The following is a 12865-nucleotide window of genomic DNA, read 5'->3' as shown; positions in this document are numbered from 1 at the left end:
GCAGGGGACACGGGTTCGAGCCCTGGTCCAGGAAGATCCCACGCGCCATGGAGCAACTAAGCCCGTGAGCCACAACTACTGAGCCTGTGCTCTAGAGCCCATGAGCCACAACTACTGAGGCTGTGTGCTACAACTACTGAAGCCTGTACGCCTAGAGCCCATGCTCTGCAACAAGAGAAGCCACTGCAATGAGAAGCCCGCGCGCGGACCACAATGAAGAGTAGCCCCCGCTCGCGGCAACTAGAGAAAGCCTACGCGCGGCAACGAAGACCCAACGCAGCCAAAAATAAATTTAAAAATAAAATAAAAAATAATTTTAAAGAATAAAATAAAAGCCACAGAGAAAGTGCAATTTATAATTACATTTATCTAAACAGCCTAAAGAAAAGCAGCTTTCTATACCTGGTCAACAAATCACAGAATCTCAAGGATGAAAGAGACCTTAATGGTCTTCTAGTCCCCCCTTACATCCATGAGGGAATACATGTGACAACTTTGCTGAAGATTTCCTATCTTCTGACTGAGACAGAAATTTTTTTTTTATTAATTTATTTTTTTGGCTGCGTTGGGTCTTCATTGATGTGCGTGGGCTTCTCATTGCAGTGGCTTCTCTTGTTGTGGAGCACAGGCTCTAAGCACGCGGGCTTCAGTAGTTGTGGCATGCGGGCTCAGTAGTTTTCTGGCTCGTGGGCTCTAGAGTGCAGGCTCAGTAGTTGTGGGGCACAGGCTTAGTTGCTCCACGGCATGTGGTATCTTCCTGGACCAGGGCTCAAACCTGTGTGTCCCCTGCACTGGCAGGAGGATTCTTAACCACTGCGCCACCACAGAAGCCCAAGACAGAAATTTTACAACTTATTTGTATGCCTGAGCAAGGCCTGCCAATTTGAGACAACTTGTGATTTCAGAACATAAGCTTGGAGAACAGCGACCCAGGATCTGGTTTGTTTCAAACAGGCTTTAGGTAGCCACAAAACTCAGAGGACATCTCTCTCTTTTCCCTTCTCTCCCTCTCTCCCACTCTCTCTTTCTCTGTCTTCCTCTTCCTCGCTCTATCTTCCATATCTCCACCTCCTACCTAGCACCGAAACCTCTGTTTTTCTGGTTCAAATCCATTTCTCCTTCTACCACACCAGGATGACTTTAACCACTGACAGAAATGAACAAATACAAATATTAATAGGGGTTGGATTTCTGAAAAGGATGCCAGATTGACTCAAGAACCAAACTTGGCAATATGTTACCAATAAGTAAAATAAATGGGACTAATGTCTAACATGGCCATGATAAAAAATTTTTTAAAAACCCTAACTATTTAACAGACTTCAAGGATTTAAAGAAGGCTATGTCTCACATCTCAATTAATCCCCCCTAAATTTAGAACCCTAAAAGGCAAGCATGTTGATTCCAATTTTATAACTAGGAACCTAAGCCTCAAAAAGAAGACAATACCTGCCTCAAGGTCAACCACCAAAGCTGCAGAACCAGAACTCAAGTCTAAATCCATGGCTCTCTCCAGCCCAACTCAGTTACATCCTATACCTTTCTCATCAGCATAGCCTTTTTTTTTTTTTTGGATCAAGTCATTCTATTAAGGGGCTTTGGGGGAGGGTCGAAAGGCTGGGAGGACGATCAGATCCAACGTGCTTCTCCCAGCCGGGACCTTCCCTGTTTCACAGTCGCCGAAAGAGCATAGCCTTTTATTCATACAAAGCACTTAGGAAATCCTTGTTCAAATTATTTTTGCTACAGCTTCTGAAATGGGCAAGGCAGGAATCATTTTCTCCATCCTTAAAGATACTAAGTAACTTGAACTGCAGTCGATAAAATAACATCCCATGTCTCTGGCATCACTGAAAAGTACAAAATTCCTCACAAGCAATTTTCCTAAAAACTTCCTCCCTTTAGGACCAAACCCTTTTTTTAAAAAAACTATTTGCAATACAAAGTCTCCAAAATGCATAAGATATGTTACTCTTTACTTGTAGTTAATGAAATTTAATCAGGGACATTCAACTATAAACATGAAACAAACACCTATAAATAGTGTGCTGGGGACTCAAAGATGAATTAGACAGGCTCAAGATCCTGTGTAGAAACAAACATACCTATAACTCACCTAAATATGAGCCCAAAGAACATGGCCTCGGGTAGTGTTGAAAGGAAGGTGAGAGAACACTGGAAAGTCTAGTGGAGACCAGGAGTGACTTACTAAAGAGCACTGCGAGGTGCTGAAGGGTTCTGAGCAGGAGAATGGCATACTTGTATGTGCTTTGGGAAAAGATGAATCTGGCACGACATTGAGTCCAGAGGCAGAACACCGAGTTAGGCGGCAATCGTAGTGGCAGAGACAAAACTGCTGCTGTCAGGCAAGGGCAGTAGGAACTAAAAAGAAAGGTATATTTAAAAGGCATTGCGGAGGTAGACTCCAAGCTCTTAGGATACGGCAGTGTGGGACAGGTAGGGAGCAGAAAAAACCTCTAGGATTCTTGCTTTGGTGAAAGACTTCAGAAGAGGAACACAGGAGGAGTTACTGTTTTACAGGAGCTGTGAGGGACTGATTAACTCAGGAGGGATGATGAGGAAAGCTTTACCAAGGAAGTAACATTTAAGCGGAGTACTTAAAGTACGAGTAGGATGAGTAGGGCTTCACAAAAGAGAAGTTAAAAAAAGAAAAAAGCATTCTAGCAGGGAGAACAGCATGTGCAATGACAGAGCTTATTACATTTGGGCAATGGCATGCAGTTTTAGTAAGGTGTAGCAGATGATGAGGCTAAGTAGTACTAAATTGTGAGGTACTTACATCACGCTAAGGAATTCAGATTTTATCCTGTAGGTGATGGGAAACAACCAAGGTTTCTAAAGGGAAGAAGTAAAGGGGAGTAACATAGATCAGATCTATGTTCCAGTCGGTATGAAGTACAGGCTAGAATGGTGAGAAATAGGAGGAAGGCAATACAGCATAATGGCTAAGAGCATGGGGTCTGGAGTTGGACAGCCTCATTAAAATCCTGGCTCTAGACCTTACTAGCTGTGCAAGCTTGGACTAGTTATTTAGCTTCCCTGTGCTCCCAGGTTCCCCAGTCTGTAAAATGGGAATAAGAATAATACTTTCAGTTTTTTGGCCTGAGGCGACCCACCACTGGAGCCTACCCAGCTTTTTGGTGGAGCTGGTGGCGGACTCTGGGAGGGCTCATGCCGGGGAGTCCTCCCCAGAACTTCTGCTGCCAGTGTCCTTGTCCTCACGGTGACACACGGCCACTCCCCGCCTCTGCAGGGGACCCTTCAATACTAGCAGGTCCTGTTGGAAGTCCTGCAGTCAAATCCCGCTAGCCTTCGAGGTCTGATTCTCTGGGAATTCCTCCTCCCGTTGCCGGACCCCCAGGTTGGGAGGCCTGGCGTGGGGCTCGGAGCCTTCGCTCCAGTGGGTGGACTTCTGTGGTATAAGTGTTCTCCAGTTTCTCTTTGGCCAATAGCAGCTGTGGAAATTTACACCCCCCATGTGCTGGAGGCTGTCAATGGGACAGATGTTCAGTTAAAATGCACTTTCTCCAGCTTTGCCCCTGTGGGTGATGCTTTAACAGTGACCTGGAATTTCCGTCCTCAAGATGGGGGTCTAAGCAGTTTGTTTTCTACTACCGTGTGGATCCCTTCAGACCTATGAGTGGGCATTTTAAGGACTGGGTGGTCTGGGATGGGAACCCTGAGCGGTATGATGTCTCCATCCTCCTCTGGAAGCTACAGTTTGATGACAAATGGGACATACACCTGCCAGGTGAAGAACCCACCTGATGTTGATGGGCTGATAGGGGAGATCCAGATCAGCGTCATGCACACTGAAAAGAAGAAGAAAAGCTCAACCAAGAAAAAAAGGCTTCTGCTTACTTAGAAGACACAGACTAACATTATTAGATGGAAGCCGAAGATTTCCAAGAACAAAAACCCTGAGACAAGTTGGAGTTAATGGAAGCTTTTCTTTGGCTTTTCCAGTTGTGACCTGTCTTCCAACCAGCTCTGCAGTATATAACCACCTAGACAAGCAACGTTCCTCTGGAGCCAGCAAAGGGCCCTTCTTGAGCAGATACCACCAGACTCACACACACACAGCCCTGTTTCTAAGGTTTTATTTAATTTCAGAGTACAAATATTGTATTTTTTTCAAATGCCCATTAGCTTTTATATACTAGGAAGCCACATTTTTGCCCTTAAACGCTCCTTGTGGATTATGACTTGTATACACATATATTGGCATCAAATGGGATAAAAGTCAACTTTGACATAACATTTCCTTTAATATATTAGTTTCCTTAGAGCAGCATTCTTCTTTTTTTTTTTTTTTTTTTTTTTTTTTTGCGGTATGTGGGCCTCTCCCGTTGCGGAGCACAGGCTCTAGACGCGCAGGCTCAGTGGCCATGGCTTACGGGCCTAGCCGCTCCGCGGCATGTGGGATCTTCCCGGACCAGGGCATGAACCCGTGTACCCTGCATCGGCAGGCGAACTCTCAACCACTGCGCCACCAGGGAAGCCCTAGAGCAGCATTCTTGCTACTAAAGTTAACACGTTTACTCTTTCCTTCTCACACTCTCAAAAGGTGAGCTAATTCTCCCAACTGTTTTTGAGTGATTAACAGAAAATTCTAAATTCAAACTGTTAAAGAACAGTTTGATTTTCATGGCTTTCCTTAAGTATGGGACACATATTATTTTATTGAATTTCTTTCAATACCCTAGATGGCAGGTTTTTGTTTTTGGTCAATTGATCCAAGGTTTACAGTAGTACAAATCTAAACCACAGAGTAACTAGGGAAGGTTACATGAATGCTAATAGATTGACAAATGCCACCTCAAGATGAATTGCTTATCACCTTTTTTCTGTGCTGTGACAAGCAATCAACAGCTCAGATCTTTCACGAGCAGTGAAGTTTAGCTTACTATAGTTTTTCCCCCAATTCAATTATAACAATAGAGCAAAATCTATGCTCATTTGTAGACTGGAATCATTAAGCAGTTAAATGAAGGTTTCTGAAGGAGTATATTACAATTTAAAAATTTAGGGCTAGTGAAAAACATCAACCCTAAATGATAATAATTTTGTATAGTGTTATACAAAGCTCTGAGAACTGGAAGAGATTATTTAAATTTTTTCTTTTATTTATTTTTTAATTCAGTTGCTTATTTGGGGGGAGGATTTGGTGTGGGGGCAAAGAAATACCAAAACTAACAGAATGAAACCAACAACCAACTTTATTATTTTTTTTCTCTTATACTAGTAGATAAAACAAACTTTATAAGTGGGTCGTGGAAAGAAGAGTGCTTTTAAAGAAGTGTCTAGTCTCCCAGTGTCTTTCCAAACTTAAGCTACTGCAGCACTTATTTGAAGAATAGAAAACATCTAAACGTTTAGGAACCTCTCCCCCTACCCCCTGCCCCCCCCCACACGTTTACAGCTTGATATTTTCAGTTTTCACCAACTAGGCTGAAGATGTTATTTCTTTCTTTTTTTTTTTTTTTTGCGGTACGCGGGCCTCTCAGTGTTGTGGCCTCTCCCGTTGCGGAGCACAAGCTCTGGATGCGCAGGCTCAGCGGCCATGGCTCACGGGCCCAGCCACTCCGTGGCATGTGGGATCTTCCCAAATCGGGGCACGAACCCGCGTCCCCTGCATCGGCAGGCGGACTCTCAACCACTGCACCACCAGGGAAGCCCTGTTATTTCTTTTAACAAACTGGAATTTCCAAATAATTTATCTGTATTTAAAGATGATGAACTTTGATATTTTTTCCAATACTAAAAGAAAACCTGGTATAATTTACATATGGACCTTGATTCTGAAATGCATTCCATACCTGTCATTTTGCCTTTTATACTGTCTAAAAAAGTACAGTTTCATTTCCCAGTTTTGAAACTAAAAATTAAAGTCTATATTATCTTTCACATTTTCTATTTTTCTCTGGAATTCAACCTTTGAAAATATAGTAACTGGGTATTTCTTCAAACAGATGGCCTGGGTGATGTTCCATAAGTGTAAAGAGGTAGTTAAAAACTCATGGAAGGTGTTTCCAGCAAAACTTGTAGCTTTTGTGTCTTGGCTAAATATTCAAGGGTTAATATAGCTCTGCTGTTCAGTGTCTTTTACTTGAAGAGAACTTTTGTATTGTAATTTATTTTTTATTGTGCCTAAACACTATGTAAATAACCTTCAGTAATAAAGTATTAAAATTATTTAAAAAGGGCTTCCCTGGTGGCGCAGTGGTTGAGAGTCCGCCTGCCGATGCAGGGGACACGGGTTCGTGCCCCGGTCTGGGAGGATCCCACATGCCGCGGAGCGGCTGGGCCCGTGAGCCATGGCCGCTGAGCCTGCGCGTCCGGAGCCTGTCCTCCGCAACGGGGGAGGCCACAACAGTGAGAGGCCCGCGTAACGCATAAAAAAAAAAAAATTATTTAAAAAAAAGAATAATACTTTCTCAGAGGGTTAATATAAGGAATTCACAAGATAGGTATGTGTAAAGAAAGTGCTTAGCACAGTAACTTGGTTACAGAGATAAATGTAGCTATTATTAGAGACTGAAAAATTCATTAGTAAAAAGTTACTTCCTCATGTGGTCTGGTGTTGTCCAGGCTCTTCTTCCTACCTGAAGCTTTCTCTTCCTACCTATTCAACCTGATTAAATTCTAACTTATCCTTCGTATCTTAGCTCAAATGTTACTTCCCCATGTAAACTCTCCCTAACCATCTAGATTAGGTCAGGTTCCTACTACGCACAGCACAATACCCTTTCCTCATAGCACTCATAGTCCTCTAATTACATCTTTTTATATTTCATTAATTTCTCTTTTTCCTATTACCATAAGTTCCATGAACTCACATGCTGTGTGCTCACCACTGAATTCTTAGAACTGAAAAAAACTCCTGGCACACAGAAGGTACCTGATAAGCATTTATTGAATGAATGAAAGGTTTCAAGTTATGTCCATTAAAGTGAACCTCTTCAGATGCAATCTTTATACAGAAGGCTAGAGAACAGAGATTTGGGTCACATTTGTAACAGTGTGACTATAATCAGAAGTGGGTCTATGGTGGGATCACACTTGCCTCTTAGGCCTGTAAAGGGATGGTGTATTCATTTGCTATTGAAATTGGTTAATCTTAGGCCAAAGCCTCTGCCTTACACAGCTCCAGGAGGCACCAGCATTAAGACAAGGAAATGAGAAGACTTTGGGAGAAATTCCAAATCTTTGGGGATTCCTTTTAGGTCTTATATGTTTATTTCCATTTTGGGAGAATTTAACAGAAACTAGTGACTACAACAATGTCAACAAAAAAAGGAGATAACACAGGTGGTTAAGAGAATGGATTTGAGGGATCAGACAACTTCTTCATTTTCTCTTTCTTACTTGAGGTTCACATCATCTCCTGCTTGGGACTCTACCTCCCTCACCAAAAATGACTAGCAGCTCTGTACAGCTTTTCACCACTGACAGTGTTTTCCATCTACAAAATATTTCACGTGAGATCACAACAGCTCTGTGAGATAGACATTATTGTTTTCATTTTATCAAAAAGAAATGAAGTTCATAAAAGTACCTTACCTAAGGTCACACAACTAAAAAAGCACAGGACCACAATGCAACTCTGGTCCTCTGGCTCCAAAACCTGGAGCTCTTTCAGCAGACTGACCCAAGATAATTATGAGCCATCCCGATGTATACTTCCACTGCATTTAAAAGAAAACAGCACGGGGATAATGACTGGAAGGGCATAATGGGATGCTGCTAATGTTCTATTTCTTGATATAGCACTAGTTATCCACAGGTGTGTTCACTTTCTGTAAAGTCAGGAGCTATATACTTTATAAACTTTTCTGTGTGTATGTTATACTTTTAAAAAGCAAATACCAGGCAAAATTATGATAAGAGACTAATCAAAATTCCAGAAGCTTTAAGTTGGATGCCTCAGGGCTACATACAGATTTATCTAACTTCTCAAGGAGCAGCTACATATAGGACACCTACCAGTTAAATAAGCACAAAATCCTTGCACACTCAAATACCATATCCACCCACTGGGATTAGGAGAAAGGGAAACCCCAGGAAGGGGGCCAGAGTATAGTTGATGAAAAAGAAATTGGCACTGAAAAGTAGAACTATCCTATATCATCAATGATAAGATATTTCAATTTCAGAGATAATAAAAATGTGAAAAAATGGCCAATGCCAATTATAAAATGCATTCTAATTTTAGACTGTTAAAATGTAAAAACAACAATAACAAAAGATGGGCCTTCCCTGGTGGCGCAGTGCTTAAGAATCTGCCTGCCAATGCAAGGGACACAGGTTTCGAGCCCTGGCCGGGGAAGATCCCACATGCCGCGGAGCAACTAAGCTCGTGCTCCACAACTACAGAGCCTGAGCTCTAGAGCCCGCAAGCCACAACTACTGAGTCCACATGCCACAGCTACTGAAGCCCGCACGCCTAGAGCCTGTGCTCCGCAACAAGAGAAGCCACGACAATGAGAAGCCCCGTGCACTGCAACGAAGAGTAGCCCCCACTCACCGCAACTAGAGAAGTCCGCAACCGCAGCAACAAAGACCCAACATGGCCAAAAATAAATAAATAAATATTTTAAAAAAGAAAACAATAAAAGCCATTTAAAAATAAATGAAATGTAATGTTCTAAAATCTCAAGAGGTGGTTCAACTGTAGAACTGTAGAACCATAAACCTGTGGAACGTTAGGGCTAGGAAGGACCTTGGAGATCAACATCTCCTGGTACAAGCTCTTCATTTAGAGGCCTTTGTTTTAACAGTTGTTAAATGATCTTATTAAATTAAAGCTCACACATCAAAAAATTTAGAACTACAACTACAAAATTGGTTCCCTTACTCCTGGGTTCTCTTTCCACTACCCAGATACCTCCCCTAACACCCAAGAGAAGATTTACATGATAACTCTGTTTTTACTTTCATAATTCTTTATTTCATTAACTCACTAAAAATAATTAAAGCACCTCTTAAAAATTAAGATGAAAAACTGTTTAGGAAACTTCAATTTTTACTTAGACAAGTTTATATTCCCTTGTTCTCTAAAACCAATGAAGCAATACAAAGTTAGATAAAAAACAAAATTAGTACTCTCTCAGCCTCCAAGTCCCCCCCAAAAAACATAAGCACAAGTATATTTTTATATTTATAGAGGATTCTTTTTATTGTTCTCTATTTTTCAAAAAGCTAGGCTTACATATTAACATTGCTCTGCAACTTATTTTTCTCAACTTAATAATTGATCATGAACATCCCCCCCAAGGATCAGTAAATAAAATTCTAACTCATACTTTTAAAAAACTGTATAATAACAGTACATATAAAGGATATACCATAATGTGTTCACATATTTTCCTATTGATGGACATGGCTATTTCCAATGTTAGCATTTCAAACAGTGCTGTAATGAATATCCCTGTACATATTTCTTTTTTAAATGAAACAAAAAAAACTATTTCTACACACACGCTTTCCTTGTTGTCCCACGTTTTGACTGCTTCTTTTCCTATCATCATCCGTGCCTTGCTTGCTCACAGAATTCTTCTCAGGGCCCCGTGTGATAACCGAGAACAAAGCAATCTGGAGAATGTCAAGACGCGACATGTGATGGTTACTGTTGGTAAATTAGAATTGGCCTGTCTGACCGCCTCTCCCAGCCACCTGCGCAGAGTGCCCGCCCACCCCCTCATGCACACACTCCTTGTTCTGGTCTCGGCAGCTGCTTCCAACTCAACTGACGTGGGCAGAGCTGGATTGGGGAATTAATCCTACTGTGTCACACTCCTGACCCTGACAAGTGCAGACAAGCCCACCAGCAATCCAAACTAGTGGGAAGGAGAGAGAATACATGATCACTATGAAATAATATAATACAGAAGTACACAGAGTAAAATGCAAAACTCCCCATTCACCAAACTTTAACCCACATTTGCAAATGGCCCTCCCCTCCTCAGAGGTACCACTGTTATAAGTTTGCTGTATAACCTTTCAGAATTTTCCTAAGCATGCACACACACACATACATATATGTATATATACATGTATGTATAGAGATACACATAGATATGTATACATACATATACATATGTATACACAGACAAAGAGTGTGTTGTGTGTTTGGTCTACCTACCTGTTGTCATACTGTATACTTTGTCCTGCAACTTGACTTTTTTTTTTTTTTTTGCGGTACGCGGGGCTCTGACTGTTGTGGCCTCTCCTGTTGCGGAGCGCAGGCTCTGGACACACAGGCTCAGCGGCCATGGCTCACGGGCCCAGCTGCTCCGCGGCATGTGGGATCTTCCCGGACCGGGGCACAAACCCGTGTCCCCTGCATCGGCAGGCGGACTCTCAACCACTGCGCCACCAGGGAAGCCCCTGCAACTTGACTTTTTCACTTAAAAATTTTTGACCTGTTTCTTATTAGTATATAATGGATTCCTCATACTTTTAAGAGCTCATGAAAAATGCCACGGTAAGGTTGTGCCACTTTATTTTCTCATTTTGCTATGTTTGAATATTTAGGTTGTTCATAGTGTTTTGTCATGACAAAGAATGCTACATCGATAATGCTGGTGAACCTCTTTTTACATACAAGCTAATATTTCTCTAGGATATGTATCAATAATTGGAATTGATGAAGTCTGTGCATGTTAAATGTTGACAGGTACCCAAATTAGCATCCAAAAAGGTATACCAATTTATAGTTCCACCAACAGAACATAAAACCTTTTTGACACCCTTCCAACAATAGATGTTATTTTCTATTTTACCAATATAAAGGATAGAAAACAATATACTATTGTTTTAATTTACATTTTCCTGATTTCCAGAAAAGTTAAATATCCATATGTGTAATTAGTCATTCTTATTTTTAATGGAAAGTATTACCATTTTGAATTTAAACAAGAGAACTCAGAGAGGCTAAGGTGACATAGCTAGTAAGTAGCAGACATCAAAGCTAAATTTTTGAACAACTCCCATCAAAGCTAGGCCTTCTGACTATCTAAAGTATTTTCCACTACCCAGAGGTCAATAAACTATGGCCTGAGGGCAAGCTGCCCCAATTCTGTAAATCAAGTTTTACTGGAATACAGCCATGCCCATTCATTTATGTATTGTCTATGGCTACTTCAGTTCACCAATGGCAAAGGTGAGTAGTTGCAACTACGTGGCCTGCAAAACGAAAAAGATTTATACCTGGGCCTAAACAAAACAATAACTCACATTTAACACCTAAAGAAAAGTTTCATAATGAGATTAACTGTTGTCCAATTGACTAGAGTGTGGCTATCTTAGACAGTGTGGCTCATTTTAAAATAAATGTATATGCAGTACAGGTCTGTTATATAATATTGAAGAAAAGAATCCAAAACACTCAAAAGAAGTCAAAAGACACTCCTCTACTTCTTGGTTAGGACACTACTCTAAAGAGTTTCCTATGTGCTATTCATCATCTTCCTTGTCTCTTTAATTTCAACTAATGGGAAACAGATCCGGTTCCTACTGTCCTTCAGTGACTTGGACGAGCAATGTAGCTCCCACTCACACGCTACAATGATAATATGAAAGCAAAGGAAGCCCCACTATTTCTGCTGCTAAACACACTCCCACCACCACATTATAGGGGTCTCTCCTTCCCTTTTGCTTATAGAGAGAAGATTCACCAGGAAGCAGCTAACATTTCCAGTATGTCTGGCCAACTGCTAAGAGCTAGGACCCTGATTTTTGTGGGAAAGGAAAGCCAATTCTTCCTCTCTATATCCTACCCTTCTGAAGATCCTGGCCACAAAAGTAATTAATTTCAACTGGGAACTTCAGGCCATTCAGTTCCTGTAGGGCAGATGGGGAAAGTGCCATCATCCCCATTTTATACACGGGGAATTGAGGGGAACTGACCTTTCATTTTAGCAAATGCGACCTTCATACAGTGACACTCCCACCCACCCCACTTTCTCCTTCCATCCTCTCCCAAATATTGATTTTATATAATAATGGCAAAGAAGCTATCATACTTTCCTGGAGAGATAACTTAATCTAGGGTTTTGATTGAGAAGTTAATGATTAAAGAAGGAACAGGGCTTCCCTGGTGGCGCAGTGGTTGAGAATCCACCTGCCGATGTAGGGGACACGGGTTCGAGCCCCGGTCCGGGAAGATCCCACATGCCGCGGAGCGGCTGGGCCCGTGAGCCATGGCCTCTGAGCCTGCGCGTCCGGAGCCTGTGCTCCGCAACGGGAGAGGCCACAACAGTGAGAGGCCCGCGTACCGCAAAAAAAAAAAAAAAAAAAAAAAAAAAAAAAAGAACGAACAGTGCATTTTCTCATGTAAGTAAGCAGGCAATCTTTAAGTGGTTCTCTGGAAAGAAATTTGGCAATACATATCAAGAACCTAAAAAATGTCCATATTATGCTAAGTGAAATAAACTAGACACAAAGGGACAAAAATTGTATGGTCCCATTTATGAGGTACCTAGAATGGGCAAATTCATAGAGACCGAAAGTAAAATAGAGGTAACCAGGGACTGGGGGAGGAAGGAATGGGGCTATTGTTCAATGGGTACAGAGAGTCTGCTTGGGATGACAAAATGTCCTGAAAATGAACAGCAGTGATGACTGCACAACACTGTAAATACACCTAATGTCACTGAATTGCACACGTAATTGTGAATTTAAATTGTGAATTTAAGGGCTTCCCTGGTGGCGCAGTGGTTGAGAGTCCGCCTGCCGATGCAGGAGACGCGGGTTTGTACCCCGGTCCGGGAAGATCCCACATGCCGCGGAGCGATGCAGGAGACGCGGGTTTGTACCCCGGTCCGGGAAGATCCCACATGCC

At 41.8% G+C, this 12865-nt stretch overlaps 1 protein-coding gene and 1 pseudogene across 1 annotated transcript in view; one reads left to right on the top strand and one right to left on the bottom strand.

Annotated features, from left to right (window-relative positions):
- NUMA1 (nuclear mitotic apparatus protein 1) overlaps positions 1 to 12865 on the bottom strand; it is a 75480-nt gene that overhangs the window by 43388 nt on the left and 19227 nt on the right. The window lies entirely within an intron of this gene.
- LOC116758321 lies at positions 2138 to 3900 on the top strand (annotated as a pseudogene).

The sequence above is a fragment of the Phocoena sinus genome, chromosome 8, assembly GCF_008692025.1.
Source record: "Phocoena sinus isolate mPhoSin1 chromosome 8, mPhoSin1.pri, whole genome shotgun sequence".
Taxonomy (NCBI): domain Eukaryota; kingdom Metazoa; phylum Chordata; class Mammalia; order Artiodactyla; family Phocoenidae; genus Phocoena; species Phocoena sinus.
The sequence above is the reverse complement of the archived record's forward strand: the minus strand, read 5'-3'. Positions and strand labels throughout refer to the sequence as shown.